Source organism: Cetorhinus maximus, chromosome 6 (genome assembly GCF_964194155.1).
Source record: "Cetorhinus maximus chromosome 6, sCetMax3.hap1.1, whole genome shotgun sequence".
Classification (NCBI taxonomy): Eukaryota; Metazoa; Chordata; class Chondrichthyes; order Lamniformes; family Cetorhinidae; genus Cetorhinus; species Cetorhinus maximus.
The window spans coordinates 124,086,946-124,113,462 of NC_135884.1; the positions used below are offsets into that span (position 1 = coordinate 124,086,946).

General features: G+C 43.3%; 1 protein-coding gene across 9 annotated transcripts in view; it reads left to right on the forward strand.

The window, feature by feature from the left end:
• The window catches only part of znf469 (zinc finger protein 469), a 1,056,360-nt gene that overhangs the window by 145,237 nt on the left and 884,606 nt on the right, over nucleotides 1-26,517 (forward strand). For 2 of the 9 annotated variants that reach the window (XR_013576942.1, XR_013576943.1), the window contains exon 3: nucleotides 13,067-13,132. The exons of the other annotated variants lie outside the window; for them this stretch is intronic. The gene's annotated coding sequence lies outside the window, so the exon portion shown is untranslated. Of the gene's footprint in view, nucleotides 1-13,066; nucleotides 13,133-26,517 lie in introns of those variants that run through there. 9 annotated transcript variants of the gene reach the window in all.

The window sequence follows — 26,517 nt, forward strand, 5'->3', positions numbered from 1 at the left end:
GCCCCATAGAAACCTCTGAAGAGGAATCTGAAAGCACCCTCCCTGAAGTCCTGTCACAGCGCTCACCCACACCCTGCACCAGCGCAGGGACACATACCTTGGTGAGACCTAGCTTTAGAGTAGCCCTGGGATCACAATCTGTTGAGCAAATTGCACTGTCTGATCCACAGGAGGCAGAGGCTGGAGGCCAGAACTTTGCTGAGTCCGAGTCAGATGACGAGCCTCTGGACTCAGTCATGTCACAGTTGCTGGAGCTGCAAAGGCACGCTTGGGAACATCAGGAAGGGATGTCCACTGCACTCCTCAGATTGCAAGGAATCTGCCTTCATTCTGAGGTGATAGCGCTGGAATGCCAAAGCACAGAGGTCAACACTAATAGGATGGCAGCCGCCATGGAGACCTTGGCCCAGGACGTCGCTCCTGCACTGCTGCGCAGGCTCAGCTCCATTGCTGATGCTATAGTTGGCCTCCAACAGCATGTACGCAAGAGGGATTTGGGCAGCTCGATCTCACTCCAGCTACCCTTCAAGAAGTCAGCCTGGGACCCCCGGGCACCCATAGGGAGGAGGATCAGTAGATGCACACTCCGTCCCATTTAGCCAGGTGACTCCGAGAGTGTCCAGCCCACCTGACTCCCCTCTTCCCTTGATGTCCGCAGCTCCAGCTCCACAGGCTGAGGAGGGTGCCACTGCCACACAGCAGGATCTTGAAAGCAGGCCGGGGAACCCAGGTCTCGGTCCTCCAGAGCATTCCCGCCAAAGTCATCACAGACAGGGCATCGCAGTCAGCAGGCTGCCTCCACCTCTGCTGTGGATGTCCGGGGAGCACTAAGACAGTAGTGGCAGGGTTAGGAAAGTTAAGGAGAATCAGTTGTACAGCCTAGGCATGGGCGTTAACCACTTGTACATAATGTTCACTATTGTAACTAAACTCCCACATTCAGCGAATGGAATCCCTTGCAGTTGATGTGGTTCACCATGTGTAGCGATGGAGATCTTAGCGCCACATGAGTGCAATCAATCGCACCCTGCACCTGTGGGAAACCGAGATCTGGGTGAATCCAATTGCTCTTGCGTCCTGGTTGTCCTGGTCCCGGGCAAACTGCACAAAGTTGTGTCCCCTCGCAAAATGGCATCTGTGAGCTTATGGATGCATTTGTGGGTGGAGGCTTGTGAGACCTCACAGATTCATCTGTGAAGCCCTGAAAGGAGCCACTGGCTTAGAAATTGAGTGCCCCGGTCACTTTCACGTCCACTGGTAGTGGATGACCTCCATGTCTCCGTGGCGTCAAGTCCTGCAGTAAGTGGCAGATGTGACCGACAGTTTCCTGCCACTTACTGCTAGACATGCACAGCCTTCAGTGACACTGATTCTCAGTCATCTGCAGGAATGAAAGCCGGTGTCTATAGACCCTGGGTGTCGCTATGCATCAGCCTGCAACATCTCGCTGTCGCTCCTGGGCACTGTGTGCGGGAGCCCCACCTTCCCCTTCTTCCTGAGGTTGCAGCCCCTCCCTCTGCACAGCCAGGAACCTCAGTCGCTCTCTCCTCCATCATCTTCGCGTTCTGCAGGCTATCAGGCATACAGCTAGTTCACCACGCGCCATGATCCTGATGTTGTACTCCTGCAGGATGAAAGAAAGACATGTGGTTAGCATGGGTGTACTAAGAACCTGCCCTGGATAAGTGTGATGGCCCCTTAACAATTCTCGGAGAGTGCTGGCCACCACTTGGATGGCCAGAGATTAGTGCGATTCATAGCTGCCCTGTTAACTTGAACCATGGGGGAGACTAGTTCAAACCAGGATGCTGACATTACAAGGGGCCGTGAGCACCTCCAGCAGTGGCTGCTCCGTGGTCAGCTTTAGCGAGGAGATTATACAACGTGTGCAGTCATCCAGCTGTTCTGCAGACCACTAAAGTGTTCATGAATTTGCAGTCTGTGCCGGGGTGGGGGTTGGCAGGAAGCTTTGGAGCACATGGTGGCACTTTGATGCCTCTGTGTTACTTGAGTGGGCAGATAAGCTAGGAGCCCGACCCTAATCGTATCACTGTGGCTGCGCCTGAACTTTCTCTGTTGCACAGGAGTGGTCACTTTATACAGGTTTCCTGAATGCATGGCCACTTCTCTCACCCACCCTACCTCCCCACCCCAAATACGCTATATTCAATGGCAGGTCTGCCCTTGCCCCCCCCCCCCCCACCCCGCCGCCACCAGTCACCTCAGCGGCAAGGCCGCCCTTAACCCCAACCCCCCAATGCCCCGAAGCTTGAAGTCCAACAGGCGACCCCGGTAGGCGCTGCACAATGTTACTGTGTACTCATCTCCGAGTTCCCCTTGAAGGGCAGGCTGCCAGATGCACTTTGCTTATGTGCTGTTGTGAAACACGTTGGCATGCTTTCCCGCCGACTTGGATGGATGATCCAGCAGGGAGGGAGGTGGGAGAACGATTCCAGCGGGCTGGCCTGATAATGATATGCTGATGTATTACAATGAGGTTCCCAACATCTGATGGCGGGAAACGCGGCCCGCTGTTGGCGGGCTGAACAGACGATCGCTCCATATTGTCCGCCCATTCCATCAATCACACCTGGCACCAGTGGGCACAGAAAATTCCGTCCAGGGCCTTGGATATTCTTGTCATGTAGGGTGAGCTCTGCTTGTGAAAGAGGAATGGGTTTATCTTTTGTTTCTTTAGGGATTAATATAGAGGTGGGATTAGAACAGTCAAGGCAGCTATTTCTTGCACAATTTATTTTGGTAGAATATTTGGTGGAGAATGATTGAGGAGATGGATTTTTCATAACACAATTGGTAAATACCAAAAGACAAGCGCAAGGAATCAAGGGTGTCGTGATACAAGAGCATACTAAAACGTGGTTGTTTGGTTACCCAGACTCGCGCTTGCACGCTTTTTCATTTTCATCTGGGAACTCATCAGTACAGACCAGGACTTCTCTACACCATGGAGCAGTATGGTTTTATGGTTTTATTTTTTTACTTTTGTTCATGAGCTGTGAGCTTCTATTTGTTTGATCAGATAGTAGAAGGAGCTCACAACATTGTTTAGTTCACTGACAGTGGGACTTTGTGCACAGTAAATACTATTCTCTTGGGCAAGATGCATGTTTTTGTGACTGCCATGTTCTTAATGTTTTGGATGCAAATGCATCAGGGAATTATGGCTACCCTAATAGAAAGTTAGAATTTTCAAGTTTCTTTTGAACCTTGTCTGAACTAATTCTTGCAGCTAATTTTTCTTGGTGGAAAGGACAGACTGGGCACGGTGCTTGCTGATTTGTAGAGCGTGAGCCAGACAAACTGCTAAATTTTTTTTAAAATTGAAAACCTAATCCAGTACCTGAAATTTTCTGGCAATGGATAAAGGGCTCTGCAGCCTGTGTGGGCTAAAGGATGTCAATCAAATTAGCGTTTGCTTCGACAAATAAACATACAGTTACAAACAGTGACACAACTGTTTGACTAAAAGCCTACAATAATATGACCAAGCAAACAAAAACTGTACTGACATCTGAATATAATTTCTGACTATGGGCTGAGTTCAGTTACGGTAACAATCTTGTAACTGAGTTTGACTTATCCAAGTTCAAAACCAGTTAGTGTATCGCAGAAATGTTAATTATTTTCAGCTTTTCTTAAATAGTTGATTCAGATTTTTTTTAACTCTATAGTGAATGCTGTGTTGATCTCTGTTCTTTTGCACTTCAGTATTCTGAAGCATCCAAATGAACATTGGCATTTTGAACCTTAGTACATTGCCATAAATTCCATCAGATTCTAATTACTGAATCCGTTTGTAAAGTGTTCATCTAATCTAACCAGAGCAGCAGAAGACACTGCTTTTGGAGTATTTGGTTGTGAAGCATGATGAGGTGCCCTATAAAAGATGCTGGACAATTCCATTCATCCCCAGTTATCCTGTGTGTTTGGTTTTGGTGCGATGCAGTGTTTTGTATCATAATGTTGCTCATTCCTGAGAAATTAATTTGCTATTGGTGGCAAAATTGGTTTCACACTGCTACCGCTGCACATTACTTTCAGGGGTTCCAGCTGATGCAAAGTAAAACTTGAAGTTTAAAACAAATACGGGTAACCTACTTTGGGTAGTTTCTAATTGTGAAAATTTCAGGCAGCAGAAAGACCCGACCATGTTTAAACATACATTTCCAGATTTCTCCTATTTTGTGAGTAATGTGAGCAGTTTGCAAAATAAGTTTGTATAAATAATGTCCTTCATCCCATGTGATCTTAGCCTTCCAGAATACTAATCCCACTATCTTCTCATTACAGTTTTCAGCATTAATTTGGGAGGTCTTAGTTTAATGTCTCTTCTTAAGAATGGCTTTTCTGACCATGTAGCACACTCTGAGGCGCTTTGGAGTATCAGCCGAAATTATACATTGAAGTCCTGGTGTGAGATTAGCAGTTTCGATGGTGAAAGTTCTCCTCTGGCTCTATTACATAAACCTTTTTTTTAAAAAAGAGAAGTCTCTGCAATTGTAGGCTTATTGCTGGCTCTGCAGGTGAGGATGACTATTAAAAAAAACTCCCTCTGTAACCTCTCTGAATAGAAACCATTGATATTCATTGCTAAAAGTGATGTCACCATCTTGAACAGGATCAGAAGCAAACATTTACAGAAAACCATTCTTCATACCAAATTCAAAAATGACCCATCAAAGAAAAATGCCTACATTTTGAGCCTTCTCCTTTTTAAAATGTACATCAGTTCTGTGTGCTAATCCTACACTGACCTAAGACTTTGAATGGAAAGCATGCCTAGAATGCACTGAGAAGTTCCTAATCTGCAAACAATCCTTCTCTACAATTCAAGGAAGTACAGCAAATGGTCTCCTCCACTCCCATCTCCACCATGTACTGAGCTCCAAGTATTAGTATAAAATCGCCTCCCCAACTCCACCATGCAGTACAAATGCACCAATAAATAAGAAATTCTCGATCCTTATGTTCAACACTCCCCCATCTATTTCCAGAAAATGACAGTTGCTTAGTGAAAGGTTCTCCTTTAACCTTCTCTTTCCACCACCCCCACCCCACGCTCCATCATTACCACACATTGAATTGCTGATGGTCAGACAGAGGATTAATGGTCCTGGAGTCCTACGGCATGTCAGTAAATCACTTAGTCCCACTGAGCAGAAATCTGGAGCTTGAGAAAACCCTCAACCTTTCCTCCCCCCTTAAAAATAAGGAACAAGTCATAGTGAAAGAAACATTATTGATTTATCCACCCTGTCCAACTGAGTACATAGCTGACCATGGATAATATCCCTTCCTCCTTCCACCCACGACCTCAACAACAGCAGAACTTTCTGTCCCCTACTGACCAGAAGATCAGGCCTAGATGAGTGAAAAGCAGTTTGACCATTGCCTTTGGCAAGTAGAGCTCTTCTCTCCATCTTTTCTTTTCCCTTCTATTTCCCTCCGCACTCTTCTTTTCCCCATAGCCTTTCCATTCCAAATCCACCTTCCCTCCTGTCTGCCTTCACTCTCTCCTCCCCCTCTTGTCTCCTCCTCCTTTACCCCTCTCTGGTCTGATACTTTAACCCTGGTTGCCCTGAGCACTGCACTTGGCCTTAACTCAGTGAGTTATAATAAACTTCAGAATGCTTAGCTGCTTAAACATGTAAGGTGAATCAGATATTTAGAATGGCAGTGTCAATGCTGAATTATTGGGCACAATTGTAAGACTAACTTGGATCTAAAACTCAATAGCCTTGGAAACAGCTGATTGCAGCAGTCATATAGCATGATTAAAAAGTTGGATGATATCTTGACAAAACCGTTTCTTTTGATTATAGTAATCTGCCTTGCAGATAAAACATCTGGTGAAAGGTCTTCTGGCTTCTTGAGATGAGGGGGTGGGGGAAGTGCTGGCTTTGGACAAATTTTTATGAGCTGGCAGATAAAATACACAACTGTAAGTAATTCATCAGCTTGTCTGGGAAAATGTAGTATGCCACTTCAAAAAACGTTCAGATCCAAAAACTGGCAACTAAGTGTTGTTATCCTGCTGACTTAACATTGTTTTGTCATGCCAAGTCAGAATCTGTAGTATAACTGTGGTTTATTGCAGCAACTGAGTATGAATTGGGTTTAAAAAGCACACAAGAAGTACTCTGGAATTTCTAATTCCAGTAAGAAGCAGGCTGCTAGTTCAGCAACATTCATTAGCCTTACATATCTGCTTGAAAAACATTGCATTTATATATCACCCTTACATTGTAAACATCTCAAGACACTTCACAGGAATATTATCAAACAAAATTTTAAAAAGCTGGACAGGTGACAAAAAGAACGGTCAAAGAGAAAGGTTTTAGGCATCTTACAGGAGGAAAGGGAGGGCTGGAGGTTCACGGAGGGAGTTCTAGGGCCCAGGTGACTGGAGGTTGTCAATGGTGGAGTGGTGAAAATCAGTAAGGCGTAAATATGTAGTGTGCCACTTCAAAGAACATTCAGATCCAAAAACTGGCAACTAAGTGTTGTCATCCTGCTGACTTAACACTGTTTTGTCATGCCAGAATTGGAGGTGCACAAAGGTCTTGAAGGGTGTTAGGAGATTACAGAGATAGGGAGTTGCAAAAACAATGATGGGAATTTTAAAATTGAGATGCTGGCAGACATCAGTAGGTCAGTGAGCATAGGGGTGAATGGGACTTGTTACAAGTTAGAGCACAAGGGCAGTTAGGGATGGACAATAAATACTGGCCTTGCCAGCAATGCCCACATCCCTGTAAATGAATAAAAAAACAATTTGAATGAGTTTTGGATGAGTTCAGGTTTATGGAGGGCCAGCCAGGAGAGCATTAAAATTGTCGAGCCCAGATGTAACAGAGGTCAAGGTAAAGGTTTTCGGCAGCTGATAGTGCCAGAGATTGACAATGTTATGGAGGTAGAAGTAGGCGGTCTTGGCGATGGAGCAGGTATGGGTTTGAAATTCATCCTAGGGTCATTTAGGGTGCCGAGGTTGTGAATGGTTGGCTCAGCATCACTGACCAGCATGACGGATGAAATGGGTGTTAGTTTGTGGTAGGGACTAAAGAAAGTGGCTTCCATCTTCCTAGTATGAGATGGAGGAAATTTCTGCTCATCTGGCACTGGATGTTGAACAAAACCGAGACAATGAAGAGGTCAAACAGCAGACAAATCAGAGACATTGTTGGAGATTGACAGAGATGGTTATGAAGCAGAGCTGGGTGTCGTCGGCAAATCTGTGGAACCTTAAGGCGTGTTTTCAGATGGTGCCCCTGAAGGGCTGCATATAGGTGAAAAATAGGAGGGAATCCAGGATAGACCCTTGTGGTACTCCAGAGTTAACGGTGCAGGCAGGGAAACCTTTGAAGGTGATTTTCTGGCTATTACTGGATAGAATTGCTATCCTCTGTAATGCCCTATCTCTATCCTTTGTTCCTAGCTTACATGCCCTGTCCCAATCCTCTTCCTCTTATCCCCTCTCCTATCCTCTCCTCTTGCTTTCCCACCTGAAGAAATGAGTCCTGGCCTAGTACAATAGATCTCTTCATCCGTTTTTCCCTCTTCCTGTGTTGTCTCACTCCCTAACCACCTCCCCATCCTTCTTAATCCATTTCAGCTTCCTAACCTACTTGGCCTTGATTTCCTCTGTGAAATACCATGGGATGCTGACTGATGTATTATATAATTAGAGGAAGTACATCTTTTCCCTGAGCAGTTGGAATATGTTTTGCAAATCTGAGTTGTTAGAAAGAAAGAAGATGATGAACATCGCCACAAACAAATGCTGTCCATAAACAGATATGTTTCCACTTCGGCTTGTACAGTTAGTTAATCCAAAATTCAGTCGGCTTGTAAGTTAAAACTGTCAAACATTATTGGTGTGCAAAGGTGGATTGAAATAGTTGGGGATGGAGAAGAAAGAAACAGCTGGATCTGTAACCATATTTAACCTTATTGCTGTGTTCATGTTTCATTGAAGGTTTCAATTTACTTACAGTGGCATTTGGAAATGCTTAATTTTGTACAACACTAATGGAGAACAGAATAATGCTACGAAAAGATTAAAAACTCCCAAAATCTTTCTTTGTGACTTTAAAACAAAACTTTTCTGTAAATTAAAAGTTAAGAAGCAAAAGCATGCCATCCCATTTCATATTCAGTGTTGCTCCATGGTGTAAGTTTTAATTTCATTTACAAAGCTGTCACCAACCTGTTCATGTGTGAATTAGTTTTTGGCTTTCATACGTTCAGATGTGTCAAAGGAAACAACAGTGCTCATGGGTGTGGAAGTTGTTTAATTTAGTTAAGAAGCTGGAGAAACATGAATGTAGCTGCAAACCAATTCAACAAATTAATCTGTTATTTTAAAATTAATATTCTTAAACACTTTTAATTCTACACTTGGCATTTAAAAAAACAACTCCACACAACAAATTCCCAAGATTCCCATCTTCATTATATATAATTTTATTAGAAACAGAAAATGCTGGAAATGTTCAGCAGGTCTAACATCATCTATGGAGGGAGAAGAAGAGATAACATTTCAGGTCTCAGGCCTTTCATCAATATAGCTTTGTTGAATTTCCAGCATTTTCTGTTTTATTTCAGATTTCCAGCATCTGCTGTATTTTTCTTTTTTAAAATCTATCTCTCAACTTTTTTGTTCAATGTTCACTTCAGCTCATAACTTCCTCTTTTGTACTCAAGACAATAGGCCAATAATGTGTTCACCAGCACAAAATTCTGTGAAACACCCTATTCCTTTCCTCCTGTAATGTTTGCATCAATTAGGCATTACCCCCCCAACCTACCACCCAACCATCAGATCCTAATGAAAACTAGAAAAACGAACACGTTAAAATATATATGTTACATGTATAGTATAGGTTGTAATGCAAGTTATGTATTTCACATTCGTTTATTTTTACTTTTTAAAAATATTACCTATTCCTGATCACTAATTAGTGACTTCTGCTGAAAAGTATGTGGATATGAAGATGTTGAGGACAGAATGATGTTTGGCAAACATAACAAAGAGGACAAGGATGCAGGCATTAGGGCATATTGCCACATGGAAGGCCCCTTCTATTTTTGGAAGTCTACTATCTATAATGTGTTAAAATTCTCAAGTTGGGTGTCCATCTCATTGAAACATGTCTTGCACACCTTGCTAGTGAGAATTTCAACGTAAATGTCTCAACATTTAAGCGTTGCTATTAGATGTTGCTTTAATGGGAATTCCAATGTGAAGTGACAGTAGACATTCCAGAACATTATCCGGTGATGCCACTAGGTGGTGGTGCATTATCCTTCTCCTCACACATCACTCAAAATACTTTCAGAAAAAATTTCATCCACAAATTTTTCCTCAGTGAATGAAATTTGTAGGGGGTGAAACTGGTCTACACCAGCAGCATGAAATGGGCTTGTAGTAAATCGGCAATAACCAATTTCTCAACATGGCAGTTGTTATTTTCCATTGTCTTGGAAAAAAATTGGCAGGATTTTTAGTTTCAAACCAAGAAAAAGCAACATTGTGAATAGGAAATGAATCTCCAAAAGGAGTTTGGACTATTGTTCCGCGAACTCAGCGGAAGGAGGATAGGCGCAGTGAAAAATCAGCTGCCGACACGCTATGAGCCGGTTTCGTGCTGATGACATAGACCAATTTCATTCTTGTCATGCCCAAAATAAGATTTCAAACAAAGAAAAACATATGTTTCACAATAATAGGGTTAAGTTTACTTACGAAGTTATCTTTTGATTTTGTTTTTATTTTAAGGCTTTAGTTGCCTCAAAGGTCCTGAACTTGGACTTGGCTGAGAAATTCCTTGGGATGCAATCCTAACAGTTACAGGGATCGTACACACTGATGAGTTCTGTTGCTGACCTTGCTGAAATTGCAGGGTCTATTTGCAGATTGGGGTCATATCTGTCAGAGATACTGATCGAAGGCTGCTGGCCTGGCATGAGTCAAAATTTCTGCCCTAACTGGTTGTGCCACACATTTGCCTCTTCTACTGGTTCTGCATATGTGTATGTGTGTTGCACCCTTTCCTGCACTCTAATATTGCAGTGAGAAATTACTAAATGAAAACCCTAAAGGAAACTTAATTTCAGTCAATAAAAATTTTTTAAAAATGTTTTTTCTGTTAAATATCAAAACAATGTGAGATTTGAATGCATTGAATAGTTTTGAGAATATTTTGGTAAAGAAAGTAAATGCAACTAAGACACACAAAAAAAATGCATTTGGTACATAGGCAACAGGGTGCTAATTGAAGAACTGTTCCTTATTAGGCAGAGAAATGATTTTGTGAAACTAGTTGTTTCCTTATTTGTCAACCTATTTTCCAAAACTAATCAAAAAACTTCTACTGCCATGCATCTGAGAATATCTGTTGCAAACCTGTTCTCAAACTCTTTGAATGGAGGTGTTCATCCTACTTCATTTCTACTTCCAAGAGTTCCCCTCGTCCTCAGAATCACTCGGAATACCACTGCTAGTTTTCTGAAGGAATTTTTTTCTCATGGTATTTTTGGAACTCATTGTACCTGCTAGCATCAGTCTTGACTGCAGGAGCAAAGGATCTGTCTGACTTAACTTACCTCTTCAGCCTTCTGCTTCTAGATTTATTGGAGTTTCATTGTTAATTTGACTTCTGGAATTTTTTTTCTTCTTTCTTTTAGCTTTTTGAGAATTCTTTCATTTTTGTTCTTTCCCTCCCCAGATCTGGGAGAAATGAAGAATTCTGCTGGAAAATCTGTGCCTCCTCATGCCTGGTGCAGTGATAGCCACTTCTGTCTTACCTTTTGATAGATAACTTCCAACTAGAATACTGCTTTATTATGTATTTTAATTTATTTACTCATAAGCAAACTACCTAGTCATATGATAAATCGATTCTTGAAGATTTATCACTCCATGACAGAAATTGGGGTTTCATACTTTTAAGTGCCTCTGAAGGATTCTTTTTATTCACAATTTATTTTTGGAAAGAATTTCAGAAATTTCAAGGTGTAGCAAGGAAAGGAGCAAAAACAAACTAGCAATTTTGCTACAGTCGAAAGGTGTATAGTCATAAACTAGTTGTACTTCCTTCCTTCATACCCAAATTTTAATTATGTGTTATAAATTTGTAAGAAAATGCATTGATTTCTTCAGAGTACTTTGTGTGTTATAAGTGATGCCAGCCTCCTTATGATCACAACACAGGGAATAGAACTTTTTAATTATTGACAACTTTCCAGCAGAACATTCTACGCTCTCATTCTACTGGGGATTCCCAAAACTTGGCATGACAGATTGTTGCATCATGCCAATCTCATTGGAGAGAGTACAGAGGAGATTCACAAGAATGATTCCTGGGATGAAGAACTATGGCTATGAGGATAGATTGGAAAGGCTGGGACTGTTTTCCTTGGAGAAAAGAAGGCTAAAAGGAGACTTGATAGAGGTATTCAAGATCGTGAGGGGTATGGACAGGGTAAATAGTGAGAAACTGTTCCCACTCAAGAGAACATCGAGAATTAGAGGGCACAGATTCAAAATAGTTGGCAAAAGGGGTAAATGTGATGTGAGGAAATATGTTTTTCACCAAGAGGGTGGTTGGAGACTGGAACAAACTTCCTGAAAGTCTGGTGGAGGCAGGTTCGATCGAGGCATTCAAAAGTGAATTGGATTGCTACCTGAAATGAGAGAATGTGCAAGGTTTCGGGGATAAGGAAGGGGATTGGGACTAGGTGGAATGGTCCTTCAGAGAACCAGTGCCAACTTGATGGGCTGAATGGCCTCCTTCTGCACTGTAAAGATACTGTGATACTTTGTTAAAGTGTTAACTAAAGTTACATCAATTGGCAATTGTAATCTGCCATCAATAGACAGGAACTGACCTTGACCATGTTATGTTAAGTTTTGATTCACCAAAACACATTGCCACGTGTTTTCCATCATAAATTGGATGAGACAACTTGTCATAGAGTCATTTACGGCACAGAAGGAGGCCATTTGACCCATCGAGTCCATGCTGGCTCCCAGCAGAGCAATCCAGTCAGCCCCACTCCCCCAGTTTGTACTGCGGCAATCCTGAACTCTGTGGTGTATTTTTCAAAATCTTTTCATATTAGTAGCTTACTAAAAATCCAATCACTGATCAAATAATTGTATTAGGAGAGGTGAGCAGGAAACAAAATGATTACAGCAGCACTGCCTAGTTTAAATATTTCACAGTAAATCCCAAACTTATCTTGTGTATTTCATTTCAAATAATTTTGTTACATATAAATTGTATCAGTGAGCATTTTGTCAGTTTGCTGATATCCAAATTTTTGAGCTTTTCTGAGGGGAAGTGGATTAAGTGAATTTTCTCTCAGCCATTCTTCAAGTGCCAGCCATGGCTCAATTGGTAACACTCTTGCCACCGAGTCAAAAGATTGTGGATGCAAGACCCACTCAACGACTTGAGCACAGAAATCCGGGCTAACGCACCAGTACTTTACTGAGGAAGTGCTGTGCTGTCAGAGGGTCTGTCTTTTGGATGAGATGTTAAACTCCAGCCTTGTCGGCTCTCTCAGGTGGATGTGAAAGATCCCATAGAACTATTCCGAAGTAGAGCAGGCGAGTTATCTCTGGTGTTCTAGCCAATATTTAATGCCTCAATTAACATCACTGGAGCAGATTATCTGGCATTATCACAAGGCTGTGGGAGTTTGCGATACACAAATCGGCTGTCACATTTTCTACATTGCAGTAGTGACTACAATTCAAAAGCGTTTCATTGGCTGTACAGTGCTTTGGGATGTCCTATGGTCATGAAAGGTGCTATATGAATGCAGGTTTTTTTTGTTTTTTAAAAAAATTACTTTAGATAATGGACGGGATCTTCCGCTCCCGCTGCAAGTCAATGGACTTCTGGCTGGGGCACCGCCTCGCCCGCGGTGGGTCCTGTCCGCAACGGGGCCGGGAAATCCCGGCCTATGGAGAGTGTTAACATTATGTTGTGTCCAGTAACTGAATAGCTTATAACAGAGGTGACTTTATTCTCCTCAGGTTCACTACAGAATTAATGCTGACCACATTGAGACTCACAGTGAGATGCTACACTTTGGTCACAAGGTAGATTATTTTCAAAAGATGGTTTTAATATGAGAGTTAATGTAGAATTAATTTCTGAACAGAGTTTGTCAAATATTTTGAATTTGCTGGTACATCTGATAGTTTTGGTTTGGAATATTTCTTGAGGCAGATCCGGAGAGTTGAAAATGTGCTATTTTTGCTTCTGTCTTAACAAGCTCACGATGGAAACATTCAAAGCTGTTTTTCAGTTCAACTATAGTTACCACAGAGAAAGAAGAAACTGCTTTGAGGATGCATCTTTGTTGAAATTAACAGAGCACCCCACGTGGAGTACTGAAATTCCATTTGGGCACCAAACCTCAGGAAAAATATATTAAACTTGGACAGAATACAGCGCAGATTCACCAGAATGAGGCCAGAGTTTAAAGGGTTAAATCATGACAGGAGGATGTATAAATGATTCCTAGTCTTTGCTGAACCCAAAGGTCAGTTATTGTGGGCAGGCCCACTCCTCTAATGTATCTAAATCCATTTTGCAATATGTATGTTTGCTTCTAAATCCAAATATCCAGGTGCATGTTTGTATCATTTGCAAACTTGAATAGTTTCATTACTCTTTTCATCTAAGTCATTAGCATTGACACTGAACAGCAGTAGTCCCAACACAGAATTTTGCAGAACTGTGCTTATGACCTCACCCTTGGAGATCTTTTGATCCCTCTGCCAACAACCATCCCTGCAGCACTTCATTAAAGGCTTCCAGGAAATCAAAGTATACACCATCCAGACCACCATCATTTGGCACTTCCTCAACAAATTCAATTAGGCAGCTAAAACAGGAATTCTGTTTCCAAAATCCATGCTTGGATTCTCTAATAACTGCAGACTTCTCCAGATGATAACCTCGGACTTTTATTCTTCCTGATAAATAAAAATGGAGACATCCCAGTTGGATCATTTTCTGTCAGCACTGGCTTAACTTGTTAGGCCATGTTAGGCATCCCTAAACAAAGAGGTCAGTCATCATGGGGTATTGATTTAGAGTATTTGGCAGAAGGATTAGAGGAGAGTTGGAGAAGTTTTTTCACCTAGATGGTGGTAGGGATCTGGAACCCAATGCCTGGAAGGGTGGTAGAGGCAGAAACCCTCATTTCATGTAAAACATACTTGAAATGCCATAGCAACATTACGGACCAAGAACTGGAAGTTGGGATTAGGCTGGATAGCACTTCTGGTAGGCAGACATGATGGACCGAATGATCTCCTCTGTGTTATAAATTTTCTATGTTTTTTTTGTTGATTTCTTGAAACAAATTGTGATTACAGAAATAAGGATTGTTTTATGGCCCTCTCTTCTGTTGAAGTCCTCCTCTGTTCAGAGATGTATCCTTCTAGATGAGCGTTTTCTTTCACCAGTGCAGGAAGAGGAAGATTAGCTGAGTAAATGCAACATGAGTATTTCTGCAGTTCGCTGCAGCAGTTGTTTGTGATAAAAAGTTAATCAAGTTTCAGGAAGCTTTTAACCTGAACACACACTTCACTTTATGAGGCAATCTTGTTACAATATGGCTAACATTTGATCAAATAACATTTAGATCTTCTGTGGCATTGCTCATGGTGAGTTGTAGAACATGTTTTAAGGCAGGAGTGTTCTGTCATGCACACTTTATTTCCTGTGACATTGCTGTTAAACAAAAACTGCCACTTTTTCCATTCTGTAATTCTGTTCAGGTCACTCTGACTTCCAATAATTTTCCTTCTCGTTTTTCTTTGTGCCATTTTATTATTATGTCCATATCTTCTCGCTATTCCTGACTCACTCTTTGTGTACGCCTCAGCTTATCTCTCTTGTATGTGTCCAGCATCTGTGTGTGGGGCTTACACATTCTTGGGTCTATCATATGCTTTTCAGTGTGTCAGTAGCTCTGTTGTACTTTGGCCACTGGCATCTTGCACCATGGGGCACTAAGATCTCCAAATTCCAAGGGTGTGAAATTGGACATGCATGTGGACTCAAAGTACTCAGTATCACATTGGTCGCTAGTTATATGCTGCAGCACACCCCACACCCAGTTGTGTTGATGATTATATATTGGGTGTGTTGTATAACAAGAGGCAAAATCAACTCCACCTGTTATGCACCCCCAGCCATGTCCTAGTACATCCTCTGTACTCCTTACTGGCATGAACTTTATCCAAATTTGGGAATCTCTGAAAAAGTAGGGTACAAAGTTTTAACTACCAGCAGCTTGAGAGACACATTTAAAGAACTGATGGGCTGAATAATATAAATGTAGCTTTAAACTGTTAAAGTTTCAACTCAGACAAGTTTAAGATTTTTTTTTCATATTTTTCAAAGAACCTTGCTTTGGCAGTTGAGTACAAAATTTAAAGAACAAGTAAGCATTATCAAAGTAGAAGTGCACAATTTACATTTTAACTTAGTTCTCAGGGTAGAACCTTAGTTCTATAACCATTTTCTTTCGTCAAAGTTTATTATAATCTCTATTTTCTCCTGGTCAGAGCCCTAGCTCCATGGTTGTGAAGCACAGATCAAAAGATAATTGTGGATGAGGAAGGCCATTTAGCTCGTCCTAGTTCATACAACCATACCATGAAGGGTGGCGATCAGGTGTTTCTTAATTTATTTCTGGGTTTCCCCTACCACTGCTAAATTACATTACGTAGATTGATCATTTTATGATGAAGAATTTCCTGATAGCCCAAAGTTTACTTTTTACTACTGTGAACCACTATACACATCGTTAAATGTAAGTTTCTAGGTTTTACTTCATCAATTTTTTGCTATCTTACTATCATGCCCATAGAAAATCACTTCAGGTTTGAACAACCAAATTTTATATTGTCCTTCCTCATAACTCAACCTCTAAGGATGTTAGGCTTGCGGCTTTTAGCATTGCCAACCTCATGTTCGTGCTATTGCTAACACTGCCTATTTCCAACTCTGTAACATCGCTCAATGTTGTACCTGTGTCAGCTCATCTGCTGCTGGAACCCTGATTCATGCCTCCATTACCCCTCGACTCGACTATTTCCACACGCTCCTGGCTGGTCTCCCAAAATCTATCCTCTGTAAACTTGAGGTCAGTCAAAATCTTGCTTTCTGTGCCTTAACTCATATCAAGTCCCATTCTCCTTTCACTCATGTGCTTGCTAACCTACATTGGCTCCCTGTTAAGCAACATTTTGATTTTAACATTGTTACCGCTGTTTTCAAACCCTTCTTTGGCCTCACCCTCCCCCATTTCTGTAACCTCCTCCAACCCCACAACCTTCCAGGATACCTGTGCTCCTCTAATTCTGACCTTTTGTGCATTCCCGATTATAATTTCGCCACTGCTGGTGGTCATGTCTTCAGTTGCCATGGCACCAAGCTCTGGAATTCCCTCCCTACATCTCTCTGCCTCTCTTCTTGTCTTTCCTCCTTTAAGATACTCCTTAAAACCTCCCTGATTGACTAAGCTTTTGGTCATCTGACCCAATATCTCCTTATCTGGCTTGGTGTCACACTTGTTTTATAATACTCCTGTGCTGCACCTTGGGATGTCTCATAAAAGTGTTCTATAAATTTAAATTGTTGCTGTTGCCTCCAGTGCTTCAATATGTTCCCTGTATATTGGTGAATAATTTGATCATCAATAATTTGCCATCTTAAAGATGATAACAAAATTCCAGAACACTAATTTCAGATGAGTCCTAGTGTCACCCTGGCCATGGACCAATGCTCACGTTTTTTAACACCTACCAACAGCAAAGTCTGCCAGATTATGCTACTGGGGGAGGAGTGGGGGTTGCAGTGTAGAAAAATGGATCTGTACAAATTTCACAATGTAGCGGTAAATGGTTAAAGTGAAATGATTTGAAAAAATATTTCCTTGTAAAATAATCAACCAATCATCGGAAAATACTAGTAAATTATTGTCACTTTCATTACTTTGTTATATCAGTCACTTTCGAGGCTGTTTTTAATTTTCATATACATAAATACTTTGTTTCATGAAAATAAATTACATCCTTTGATGTATTAAATTTTATGTCCATAAATATTGTGAAACTTGATCCAAATGCCGATTTTATTTTAATTTTAGTACCTCCTTTATTTAGCTGCAATAGCTAATTTACAATGGAGCACTATTGGAAAGATGAGACAAACAGCACTCAAATCACTACAAAAATATGACATTATATCTATGGAAGTTTCTTAAATTACACTGTTAGGCTCGCAGTGTGTTTAATTTGGCAAGATAAGTTCCAACAAAAATATTTGTGCCTTGGAGGCACAATTAGAAGTCTGTAATTTGATTTTGAATAAAATGAAGTGTACTGTTTTCAGAATGAGTTACTTTCAGAAACTTTTCAGACACCCCTGCTGGTGCTTTTATAATTTCAACACATCTTGATGAATAAAACTATGAAAACATATTGATTGATAAAAGGAGGATAGTTGTTGAGGCCTGCTTATTTACTGAGATTTCAATGCAAATGTTTCCACTTTTAGATCTTCCATATAAGGTATGACAAGTCTATTTAAAAGAGAAAAATTGTCTTATAAACAATGGCCAAAATTATTTAGTTAAAAAGTTACTGGAGAGCCTCTTGGCTGATGCTTTGACAATAGTAAGTGTATAAATTCAACTTTTCATTTACAGATGCATGTTGAATATTATATTGTACTTGAGTTGATAATTCACAAAGAAGACATGGCTTGTGAAAATGCTGCAGCAAACAATTCAGTGGTATAATTGATTACTCTCTCTTTAGGCCATTTGAAGTCTGATAACGCATCACAGAAACAACTTTGGTGGAATTAAATATACAAATTCCCGGTTCAATTTGATGATGCGCCTCAGTGTGAAATTTGAATCTGCCCTTGCGTTTTCAAATATGGCGCATTTTCAGCATTTAAGATAATACAATGTTGAAAATGCTACCATTTTCATATTTTACCCACATATATGTAAACTAGTGTCCTGACCTAGTTAGCTCAGTCATGACCTTGACATGAAGCCAGGCACTTGTTGAATATTTTTTCTATATTGTATTTCAGAATATCACAAAGACAGATGAGAATAAAAGGCAAAACCAGGTGAACTTGAAAATTGTGGTTAGGTGTTATAAACCTATAATTTTAAAAGTATTAAGCGCCAGAGAAGAAAATAACTTAGGGAGGTCAAGTAGCTCCCGGGAAAGAATGCACTGGAGTAGGAGACTGCATAATGAGTCTCAACACAGTGGGGCTTTAGAGATAAGGAACAGAAGATATGTTGGAACATAGAACAAGACAAGAAATTTAGTGTAATGCTGACAATAGTAATACTTATAAAATAAAGAAATGAGAAGGGCTGCAGTGAGGGAAACTCGAGTTATCAACAGTCACAGATTGCAACCCTTTCGAGTACAATCACAGTTCTTGGTTTCCGGGAGTGGGACATGTACTCACAACCCTCTGATTCAAAGGCGAGGGTGCTATGAACTGAGCCACAGCTGACACCTCAATATGAAACTCTTTCGAGTTATCAACAGTCACAGATTGCAACTTTTTCGAGTACAATCACAGTTCTTGGTTTCCGGTAGTGGGACATGAACCCACAACCCTCTGATTCAAAGGCGAGGGTGCTATGAACTGAGCCACAGCTGACACAGAGGGGCAAGGGAAACAGAGCAATTAATTAAGAAGGCTAATGGAATGCTATTCTTTATTAGGAGAGGAATTGAACATAGCTGGGATAAAAAACAGAAAATGTTGGAAAAACTCAGCAGATCTAACAGCATCTGTGGAGAAAAAAAAAGAGTTAACGTTTCGAGTCCTTATGACTCTTAGGATGTTATGCTTCAAGTATATAAGGCATTGGTGAGATCACATCTCGAATACTGTGTGCAGGTTTGGTCTCCTTATTTAAGGAAGGATGTAAATACATTGGAGGCGGTTTACTAGATTGATACCTGGAATGAGCAGATTGTTTTATGAGGAAAGGTTGGACAGACCGTGCTTGTTTCTGCTGGAGTTTAGAAGAGTGAGGGGTGACTTGACTGAAATCTATAAGATCCTGAACAGTATTGACACGGTGGAAGTGGAAAGAATGTTTCCTCTTGTGGGCGAGCCCAGAACGAGAGACGCTGTTTTAAAACTAGGGGGTCCGCCTTTTAGGACAGAGATGAGGAGAAATTTTTTCTCTGAGGGTTGTGTGACTTTGGAACTCTCTGCCTCAGAAGGAGGTGGAGGCGGGGTCATTGAATATTTTTAAAGTGGAGGTAGATTGATTCCCTTGCCTAACAAGAATCTAAGGTTATTGGGGGTGGGTGGGAATGTGGAATTCAAAACACAAACAGATCAGCCATGATCTAATTGAATGGTGAAGCAGGCTCAAGAGGCCGAATGGCCTACCTATGCTCCTATTTTGTGTGTTTGTAGATACAATCACAATTGTGTTGCTGGCCAATTGATGAATCATCTATGAAACAAGTCCTTTTCTTGTATCTTACTCGGGTATGGAGGAGAGGTGTTAGCAAAACCTGTGGAGATCAGGGAGCAGTTGTCAAGCCTTTGACAGATTTGGCTTCCATCTGTTGGTCCATGGTTATGCTTGGCAAGGTACTGCAGTGGTTTGCCGTTGCCTTCTGCAGGTTTTGGCAGACCAGGAGACTCTGCCACTTTTACCACTGGGCATTGGTGTATTGGAAGGATTTGCAGGTTGATACTCAACCTGTTCGGCCACATTATGAACACACCTTCTTTGGCCATCAAGTCCTGGAGTGCGACTTGAACTCGGAGCCTTTGGCTCAGAGGTAGGGATGCCCAGACCTCCACACTGTTATGATCAAACTTGCATAATTAAAATAATCTTCACAAAGTAATGCAAAATAAAGAGCACATCATACAATCCCATACCAATGGGTCACCTTAATTGACTTAAGCAAGATCTTGGTGAATTTTGATTCTTTGTTCATATGGCAGTCATAAATCTCAGCCATGTACTTCAAGCTTCAGCTTATTAATTTGTTAATCAGCCATTCAGTTGGTAGATCTCAGATGTACTACATTTAACATATTTTGTGCATTGGGTAATTCAGACTGTAGCCCAAAATATTGTATTCTGAAAGAAATCTAATCAATTTACATTTGAATGAATTAATATTTCTTGCTACCATTGTCTGTCGCATAGATTCATCAGTTACTCACTGAAATAAGGGTGGAATTTTCCATTTTGGAGACTAAGTGCGGTGGTGGGTGGGTTTCGCGGCACGTTTCCCATTGGGCGGTGTGGCAGGAACTCAAGTCCGATTTCACGCCTGGAAGCTAATTAGTTATACGTCGGCGAGTAGCTCTTTGAATCTCATGGCAAGGCAGGAACTGATTCATCCGCCCCGCGGTTACCTAATGGGGGTCGAAGGTCCGGGCACCACATTTAAATGCCACCCGGACACATGCATTCACTCACTCCAGCTGTGTGGAGGAAACGTTTCGATATGGCTGCGCCCAAGAAAAAACCTTGACGCCCTCACCCGTGGAGTCCACCGGCACTGGGATGCCCTCTACCTGAGGGATGGCTCCAGGTGCACCAGCCTCACCTCGCCGGTCTGGGAGGCAGTTGCTTGGGAGGTCAGCTCGATGGGCACCCACCCAAGAAATGCCATCCAGTGCAGGAAGAAGATGAATGATCTCATCCGCTCTGCCAGAGTAAGCCAACCTTCAGCTCACTCCAATCTGTCACTGTCATAATGGCATCATGCACTGCTCACAGATCTCACACAATATTAGCGGGGGAGACATCAGCACTGATTGTCTCACGGACACTTCAACATCACCGACATCTCACTCACCATGCTCCACAAACTCCATCCTCGGCCCTCACTGCGGAGGGCTCAGCACACAGGAGGTATGCACGCTTCCCAGCCTCTGTTCCATCCCTCCTCATCACATTCGATCCATTTTTCTTCATGCAGGCCAAGCTTGCCCACAACAAGAAGGAGAGATCCCAGACTGGAAGAGGGCTAGCTGTCATACAGGAGATCTCCAGATTCAAGGAGGATGCTGCCGAGTTGGCAGGGGAGGACAGAGTTTGCTCCTGTGGGGAAGGTGAGATTGGCCTCTCCCAGCAAACCAGTACGGATGAGCCTCCCTTGAGTTGATAACATCCTGACATTGTCAGTGAGTACCATGCAATGTTGTATTCAGCCTGTTCATGAACTAAATCTCTCTTATAAGCAGCAACAGGTCCAGACAGAACAGCACAGCCAACATAAGCCCCAGCCCACCTCAGGAGGAGGATGCTGAAGATCCATTCAAAGAACACATCACTGCATTCACCTGCACCCCCACCAGTGCAGAGACACACACCCCGGGGGGTCATAGCTCTTGATTAGGCTTGGGGTTACTTTCTGTGTAATACCTCATTGACACGTCTCCACAGCAGTCGGAGGCAGTGACAGCGCAGGTCTCTGGCACTCAGGACTGCTGGAGATCAGGCACCCACTGTGTCCAGATCAGGTGATACGCCTTTGGAAATGGCCACCTCACACATGCTGGAGATGCAGAGACAGGTGGTGAAAAATCAGGTAGAGTTGCGAGAGGCAGTCAACACACTAGGCTGAAGGATTTGGAGTCCGGCCGCGTTCTGCTTAATGTCGTGGCTCTGATATGCGAGCACCTCGAGGTCTCCATGGGGAGGGTGGCAGCTGCCTTGGAGACCTTGGTCCAGCAGATCCTCCTGGAGTCTTCCGGCTATCATTGTGGCATGGGCATGTCTTCCACATCATGCTTCTCCGATGGCATCCTCACGTGGAAGCTGATTCTCATCTCCCTCTTCAGTTTCTTGTCCTTCCTGCTCTTTGTCGTCTGAGGAGCTCTCAGCCTCCTCCCTGCCTCCCTCTGGCAAGTGATGCCCCCTTTGAAGCACCAGGTTGTGAAGGGCACAACTGACCACGATAATGCAGGACCCCCTCTCTGGATGCAGGACCCCCTTTCAGCCTCCTCCCTGCCTTCTTGATGGCAGTGATCCAACTGAGGAGGAAAAGGGTCCAGTGCCACCTAGCACAGCTTCAAGAGGAGGCCCAGCCCGAGGTCCATGGCACAGGGGAGCCCCAGCTCTCTGGAGAGTACTGCAGAGCCCCACCTGAGCAGTCCAAACATCAGAAGCCCATCTTCAGGATGCCAATGGTTTGCTCAATGATCGATTGTACGGAGATATGTACCGCGTTGTATCTCTTCTCTGAGGCACCCTGAGGACGATGCATGGGTGACATGAGCTGTCATTTGAGTGGGTACCCTTTATCCTCAAGTAGCCAGCCCTGTAATTGCTCAGGTTCTTCGAATATGTGAGGCACCTGGGAGTGACTCAGGATGTATTAATCATGGGAACCCCAAGGGTACCTGGCACAAACGTGTATAATGTGCTTCTGATTATCGTACACCAGTTGAACGTCAGGGAGTGGAACCCTTTCCTGTTTTTGAACATCAGGGGCTGCTGCCATGGAGCCTTCAAGGTGACATGTGTGCAATCGATTGCACCCTATACTCTAGAGAAGCCTGAGATACCGGAAAACCCCAGAAATCTAGCAGCCTGGCTAGTTTCATCGAGTGTAAACTTCACGTAATGATTAGCCTTACTGTAGAGGGCAGCTGTCACCTCCTTGATACATTTATGTGCTGAGGACTGATGCCACATCGGCACTCTGTGGATTTCTGGAATGATTTGCAGGCAAAAAAATTGAGCATGGTGGTGACCTTCAAGGTCACTGACAGTGGATGTCTTCCCAGTCCACGGGGCGTTTGATACTTCTGCAGAATGTGACAGATATGATTCATCACATCTCTTGACAAGTGCAGATGTGTGTGGCATTGTCTTTCACTCATCTCCAGATAGGAAAGTCTTCCTTGGTAGACCCTTGGTCATAGCAGTTGCCTCCGTTGGATGGGTCTAACCTCCTCATCTTCTGGTTATTGTTGGGGGTCCCCTGGACCATGGACCTCAGGCTGGGGCTCCTCTCGATGCATTAGGTGGCACAGGGCCCTTCTCCTCAGCCGGATCACTGCCATCAGGAAGGCAGCAATGAGCACAGGCTCCATTATTTAATCCTCCTTCTCCCTTTAGACTAATAGATCCAACAGATGAATGAATACTGGGCAAATATATTAGGCCTCCCACTTGCAAACAGAAAGCCACTGTCATGCGCATCTTTGCTACTAGCTTGTCGCTGATACAGCCTTGTAGCTGAGGTGCAAACTCACAGATCTAGGTGACCAAGATACCAACCCTGATATTTGACATCTCAATCCCACAAAGGTTGGAAGAGGTTTGGATGCATTTATGAAATGTGCCACCTTACCAAAGGCACTCCTGCAATCTCTGATCTGGTACACTGGTTAAGCTCAACTTGCACTTCAGCAATGACTGGATGCCCTTTGGCCCGCTATTCATGCCAATTGGTGAAAGCACATTGGAATCTTCCATTGATAATCTGACAGGTATGCATCAGCTGTGCTTCCTTAACGGTTACCTGCATTTCCGTTCTCACATACTGCTTTGTTAATGCTCAATGAACAACTATTGTGGAGCCATTGACTCCTTCAGTCTCTTGTTAAAGTGCACCAGAAAGCATGGGTTTCAATTGCACCTTCTCATGAAAGTCTCCCCCTTTCGCTCGGCTCTGACTTTATTTCGATGTTGTGACTCTAAGGGCAGAAATTTTCGCTCGGGCGTGCCCCCGACCTGCTCGAGCGTGAAATGACGCGCGTTGACGTCGGCCGTGTGTGCCGACATCAGCGTGCAGTTGCGTGATAGTTTGGTTGGCGGGCGTGTGCCAGAGCCGGCAGTGTGCCCGCCAACAATTAAAAGGCCTGTTAAGGCCATAATGTTATCAATTAACGTAAAATTCTCGCTGTCCGTCCAACCTAACGGTTGGTGGGCAGGTGAAAAGGCCAAGCGACCTTAGCATTTTTTTAATGGAAACCTCATCCACAGGCGGGCTGAGGTTTCCAAAAGCAAATAAAAATAAAGGAAAAACTTAAATTTTTCATTAATAACATGTCCCTGCTCATGTGGCAGAGTCACATGAGGGGACATGTTTTATTACATTTTTATTCTTTTAATTATTTTTTTATATCTCTTTATCCCCCCGAAGCAGAGCCATGCCTCAGGGAGATTAGCTCATTGGCTTGCGTACGCGAAATTTGCACTCGGCCAGCTCGCCCTTCTCCTCTCTCCCGCACAGGCAGTGCTCAGCGCTGCCACTTGCGTTTCACGCTGGGCGGGCCTTAATTGGATTCTGGGCCTGATAGTGGGCGGCAGTCGGCTTCCTGACTGCCCCGCCCACCCCCGCTGAGTACCCCCACCAAAGGCAAAATTCTGCCCTAAGAGTTTGAGGATGCCCCCTGAAAGGGCTCCTTAGTCCAGCCATGGGCTCCTCCCACATTGCCTCAGACCTCTCCCATGCATATTCTTTTCCAGTTTCGATTTTAAACTGCGCAATAACTTCGGGGCTTCAGGAGAGTGCTGCATTTTTATTTTATTTGGAGTCCAGCTTTGACCCTCCACCTCTTAGTGTTTGGATCCCTCCAATTTTCCTGGAACCTCACAATGTGCAAGTAGACCTCCCTCCTGTTCTTCTCCAGCCTCCCCAATAACCCTGGATCCCATTGTCCTTGTGGTGGGCATTCCAGGTCTCCCCGCGAACCCATCACCGTTGATGTTCCCATGCCTCATGTGCACCTTGCCCCTTCCCATCTCAAGGCTGTATGTGTGCACGGTCACATACAGAAGAGAGCCCCCCCCCCCCCCCCCCAGAAGAGCTTCAAGAACGCCCACATTTATTATGTTTTCCCCATTTACAGGCTGCAGATGCCACCCCTAACCCTGACCATCACATCTGCAGCCCAGTACTGAGCCAGACAAGCCCATCGCCACTGACAGTAAGATGATGAACACCCTCTGCACACCCAATTATCCCAATTGAGCACACAGGCCTTGCCCCTCCTTGGAGCGGGACTGCGACGTGCTTACCATGCATTGCCCTGTAGCATGGCCCGCAAGGCCCCTGGACAGCCTTTAATCCCTCACCCTGACTGTGAGGTCCACAAAGCCCCAAGGATTGCCTTTAATCTCTTACTCAGACCTCTTGACCCCAGACCAGGGACTATGAATGTCTTTCAGTGAGCTCTCCTGTTTCCTCATGACTGAATACAACAGTCTCCCTACCCTCTCAGTCCCTCCCCTCCCATGAGTCTCTGTGCAACCCATCCCACTTGTGCCACACAAACACAACCGCCCCACGCCCCCATTTTCTAGTCTTCCATGTTGGGCTTCAGTTCCCCACCCTCAGTCTCCCCTCTGCCTGCCATCGTCCCTGCCCCCCTCCAACCCCACCGTACCCCTTTGAGCCCCCCATGTCTCCGTCATTGTTGCCCCCTCCCCCCCCCCAACCGGTTACATTTCCAAACGTGATTTAGACCGGTCTAATTTCCTAGTAAGATTGGGAGGGGAAGCATGATTCCGGCAAGTAGCGCTTTTAATGAGCATTCATGACGTGGCAGTGCATGTAAATGGTGTCCTGACATGGATCAGTGGGAAACCCGAACCGCCATTGGTCCACCGTGAAAGTGGTGAGCGGAAAATTCTGAACTGATTTCCTGCTGGCAGGAATCCAATTTTTGGCCTCTGTTCCAAATTTTCCACTCCTGCTCACCACGAAACCTGCAGACGTTAGGACCAGAAAATTCCACCCAATATTTCTGCTGATTCGTTTTGAATTTACTCCCTTTCAGGCCTCTAGTGCTTCAATTTCAAGATGAAATAGGTTGTCATGATCTACATTATCTTGTCCCTTTGGAATTTTGAAAACCTCAATCTAGTGAGAAAATGACCAGTCTACATTAATGCTCCTCGTAATCCAGTCCCTCCATCCCCTCAATCATTCTGGCTGCACTGTTCTGTATCCTTTTCATTGCCACAATATCCCTTTTTGGTATGGTGATGAACTGTAACAGTATGTGTGGTTGTTGCAGCTATGTATAAAGTGGCAGGATTGCTTCACAATTGCAGCTTTATGTTGACCCTAACAGCTTATTTGCTTTCCTGCCACTTGGTTTTCTGTTGACCCCCAGAGGTCTTTTATCCTCTGTACGTTTTATTTTCCTTCCATTTAAATAATAAACCCTTCCTGGATTTGTTGTCCCCATGTGAACTATTTTGCATTTCTCTGCTCTGAATCTCATTTGCCATCTGTCTACCCAACTCTCAAGTATGTTCACATACTGTTTTTCAGTCTATATCCTTCATTTGTTTTAAATTATCTGCAAATCTGGCCATTGCACTTGTGACTCATCGACTGCCTTACTCACAAGGTTGCTTCCTGGGACGAACGGATTGTCTTATCAGGTTGAGAAGGTTGGGCCCATATTCATTGGC